The following is a 4787-nucleotide window of genomic DNA, read 5'->3' on the forward strand; positions in this document are numbered from 1 at the left end:
GCCGAACTACAAAAAAAATATTCTAGACATTAAAAGAAAGGGGCGGGACGTGTTTAAAACACCCTTGTTCACTTACGATTTGGCTTGAGGCTTGTCCTCATCATGGGACTGCGGGATGACGTTGTCCTCCAATCCCAAGCCACCCGACAAAGGCATCTTGCCTTGCTTAGGAGCCTTTTCCTCCCAATCTTCGGAGGCGGCCGCTTTCTTCCCATGGGGGGAAGAGACGTTGACTTCCCCGTCATTTTTGTCTTCGGACGATGGAATCTTGTCTGGTGCACCTTCGGGATGGGGGCCATCTTTGGTCCTCTCTCCCTTGCCCTCCGTCACAAGCATCTGGTATGGCGCCGGGGCTAACATCCTTGTTAATACAGGATCAGCTGAACCTTCGGGGAGGGGGACCAGACACCTAATCAGCTCCGCTTTCTTTATCCAGCCCTGGAAGGAGATAGTTTGCTCAGTAATGTATTACGGCATACTTAAAAAAGGATGTTCGGAAGTTAAGTGCTTACCGGGGTATCCAGACGGTTACAGTCGAGGCCTGTGTCCTCAGTAGTGTTCGGCCAATGTTTTCATTTTCAGAAAAACAACTTCCACATCCCTTTGTGCGTAATGCCAAAGAAGTGTTGGAGAGTTTGTGGTCCTTCTGGATTGAACTCCCACATACGGAGAGGCCTACGCTGGCATGGTAGGATTCGGCGAATCAGCATTACTTGAATCACGCTGACAAGATCGATGTCCCTCTCGAGGAGGGTTCAGATGCGACTTTGTAGAGTCCGCACTTCATCAACTGATCCCCAATCCAGCTCCTTGTTGGACCATGATGCAAGCTGTAATGATGGGCCAGGGAGAAACATAGGTGCAACTACCCACTTGGTGTTGCGGGGCTCTGTAACATAAAACCACTGTCACTGCCATTGATTGGAAGTTTCGGTAAAAGAGCCTTTTAGCCAAGGAGTGTTGGTGAGCTGGCTGACGACATGTTACACCCTCGATGCGGCTATATCTCCCACATGTCGAAGCACGACTTAGAGGCATAACCGCATTGAAAGCAATGTCGCAAGTAAGGTAATCTTCACACAACCCAAGTAATATAATAGGGGAAAAGAGTTACATAGTTGGCTTACAATCGCCACTTCACACAATTACATGAATAAAAGATTACATCATCCAGATACAATCAAGGTCCGACTACGGAACCAAAATGAAAGAAGAACCCCAAATGCGACACGGTCCCCGATCGACCCCAACTGGGCTCCACTACTGATCAACTGGAACGAAACAACACAAAGGACAAGGTCTTCATCGAGCTCCTCCTGAGCTTGGTTGCATCACCTGGAATGTCATCATCGGCACCTGCAAGCTGGTTTTGGAAGAATCTGTGAGCCACGGGGACTCAGCAATCTCGCACCCTCGCAATCAAGACTATTTAAGCTTAAGGGTAAGGTAAAGGTATGAGGTGGAGCTGCAGCAAGCGACTAGCATATATGGTGGCTAACATACGCAAATGAGAGCGAGAAGAGAAGGCAAAGCACGATCAGTAAAAGTACGATCAAGAAGTGATCCTATAGCAACCTACATCAAGCATAACTCCAACACCGTGTTCACTTCCCGGACTATGCCGGAAAGAGACCATCATGGTTACGCACGCGGTTGATGTATTTTAATTAAGGTCAACTTCAGGTTTTCTACAACCGGACGTTAACAAATTCCCATCTACCCATAACCGCAGGCACGGCTTTCGAAATTTCAAATCCATGCAGGGGTGTCCCAACTTAGCCCATCACAAGCTCTCACGGTCAACGAAGGAATAGACCTCCTCCCGAGACATTCCGATCAGACTCGGTATCCCGGTACAACAAGACATTTCGATAGGGTAAAACTAAACCAGCAACACCGCCCGAATGTGCCGACAAATCCCGATAGGAGCTGCACATATCTCGTTCTCAGGGCACACTCAGATGAGCTCTCCATACAACTAAAACCAAACCTCGAGTTTCCCCAAGGGGGCGCTGCACATGAATCTAGTTTGGACCAACACTCAGAGGAGCACTGGCCCAGGGGGGGTAAAATAATGATGACCCTCAGGAGCGCGACTCCCAAGGGAAAAGAAAAGGCTAGGTGGCAAGTGGTAAAACCAATGTTGGGCATTGCTGGAGGAGCTTTACTCAAGGCAAACTGTCAAGGGGTTCCCATAATAGCCCAACCGTGTAAGGAACGCAAAATCCGGGAACATAACACCGATATGACGGAAACTAGGGCGGCAAGAGTGGAACAAAACACCAGGCATAAGGCCGAGCCTTCCACCCTTTACCAAGTATATATATGCATTAATTAAATAAGATATATTGTGATATCCCAACAAGTAAACATGTTCCGAACAAGGAACAACATCTCCATGTTCCAACAAGGAACAAAACTTCAATCTTCACCTGCAACTAACAACGCTATAAGAGGGGCTGAGCAAAGCGGTAACATAGCCAAACAACGGTTTGCTAGGACAAGGTGGGTTAGAGGCTTGGCTTAACAATATAGGAGGCATGATAAGCAAGTGGTAGGTATCGCAGCATAGGCATAGCAAAAGAGCGTGCAACTAGCAAGCAAAGATAGAAGTGATTTCGAGGGTATGGTCATCTTGCCTGAAATCCCTCAAGGAAGAAGAACGAGTCCATGAAGAAGACAAACGGATGTAGTCGAACGGATCCTCACAAACGCAACGTTATCGGAACCAACCCGAAGAAGCAACACCGGAAAAGAGCAAACAACATAGTAAACAACCACCACATAATCATGGCATGATGCACAATCAAGTATGATCCATGTCTAGTTTAATGAAGCATGACATGGCAAAGTGCACAAGCAATCCTACAAATTAAATGGAGCTCAATATGCAATGAGTTGCATATTGACGAAACACCACGATAAGTTATTTAGTTTGATCCCGTTTATGTACCCAACAATATTAAATGTTGTTAAACATGGCAAGAGGGTGAAGCAAATTAAACTAACTATTTAGGCAAGTTTAAATGAGGCCGGAAACAACAAACAACAATTGCGGTAAATCCCCATATGCATATTTTAGGTTTGGTACTGATCTGCCCTAAACATAATTTTAGAGTTAATAAACATGCAAAACAAGTACACCATGTTAAACTAGGCATTTTTCTACCCCATTTACATATAAAGTTTATTAAATTCCGAGTTACGGTTATTTAGTTAAGAATTAAAGCATTTTTAACATGGCATAGGAGCAAATTTAGTCAAACAACATTTTAAGCATTTTAAACATGGATGAAAATGACATATTATTAAACTAGACACAATTCTAAGCAAGTTTCATATATAAAATGTTTTAATCCGATCCACGATTATTAATTTATTATATGCATGAAGTCCAAGGGTTTTTCTGCAAATCTGTAAATCCCTGGTAAATAGACAAATCGCAGAACCAAGAAAAAAAATCCACTGGGCCATATCTGAGACAGACCCAACAGTGCACAGGGGCTAGAAGGGGCTGCTCACATTGGGCTCTTGGCCTGGTCGGTGCTGGGTTAGCCTGCTGGCGCAGGACGCAGGCTGCTGGGATGGGCTGGCTCGAGCTGGCCTTGAAGGCCGAAGCAGAAGCAGGCCGGCTGGATCTGGCGCTAGATGCGGTCAACGCGAGCGTTCGTCCTCTTCCCTCGTTCGAACGAAGCAAAGTAGCTCGACAGGGGCGCAGCAGGCACGATGCAGAGGAGCAGACGAGCTCCAGCGAGCGAGCAAGGCGGAGGAAGAAGGGCGGCGACGAAGATCACTCTGGCGAGGCAGGAACTTGGCGCGGGGGAAGTGGTCGCGCTGGTCACGTCGGACCAGAGCGACGGAGGCGTCCTTCGACGGGGAAGAAAACTGATGGTGGTCGGGGTCACCGGAGTGGTGGCCGGACGGCGCGACGGTGGATCCGGGCAGTCGAGGCGTGGCGGCGCTGCAGTTCGCGAGGCAGGCGCGCGGGCGGAGCTGGAGGCCATGGCGGCAACGGCCGGAGCACCAACAGCGGCGAGGATGAAGTAGGGGCGACCCGAGGTCGCAGGTGATCCGGGCGGCGTAGGGGCTTGCGGCTCAGCAAGCAATGCGTGCAACGAGGAGGAGGGAGCTCGGCTCCTGCATCTAGGACGAGGCGCGGTCGGGGACTCCGGTGAGAAATCCATGGAGGCTGGCGCATCATGTTCTCCCTGTGAGAGAAAACAGAGATGTGGAGGGAGTGAGAGGGAGTGAGAGGGAGAAGAACTAGAGGAGGAAGAGAAGGAAGAGGTGACGCGACGGGGCCGGCCTGAGGACGAGGTCGCCGGCTGGCAGGTTCGCCGGGGCGGTGCGGCGTTGGAGGAGCTCGGCCTCAGGAGCGCTCAAGCACGGCCGTGCTGGATGGATGAATCGGTTTGGTTGGATGGAGAACGAGAGAGGATGCGGGATTGGCCAGATGGGGAATTCAAGGAAGAGGAGGTGGGTGGATCGGGGAGGATCCCGATGAGGGAGTGGCGGCGGCCGAAAGGGAAAGATGGGACAAGTGCCCTTGGTTTTACGGTTTTGTCCAAATAGCACTAGGAGTGTATATATATATATAAAGAAAGAGGGAGACATTTAGGGGCTAATCCCTCCCTCTAAATAAATCGAGCGGTCGAGAAAAATAGGGTAGGAAGTCCAATTAACAAAATGGAGACGTTTTGTAGATGTTTGGGGATGATCCGGACACCACGGTGATGACTGCCCGGGTTGGGTTCGGGACAACTCGGACGCGCACGTGAGGGGTTCGA

General features: G+C 49.3%; 1 long non-coding RNA gene across 1 annotated transcript; it reads right to left on the reverse strand.

Annotated features, from left to right (window-relative positions):
• Positions 1 to 1069: 1069 nt before the first annotated feature.
• Positions 1070 to 4538, reverse strand: LOC147979526 (uncharacterized). The gene is made up of 2 exons (XR_015618826.1): positions 2640 to 4538; positions 1070 to 1363 (listed from the first exon to the last, which is right to left on the reverse strand). It is a non-coding gene; the product is annotated as an uncharacterized LOC147979526 (long non-coding RNA).
• Between the last annotated feature and the right edge of the window lie 249 nt (positions 4539 to 4787).

This window comes from Triticum urartu, chromosome 3A (assembly GCF_056163025.1).
Source record: "Triticum urartu cultivar PI428250 chromosome 3A, HENAU_Tu73, whole genome shotgun sequence".
NCBI classification, from domain to species: Eukaryota; Viridiplantae; Streptophyta; class Magnoliopsida; order Poales; family Poaceae; genus Triticum; species Triticum urartu.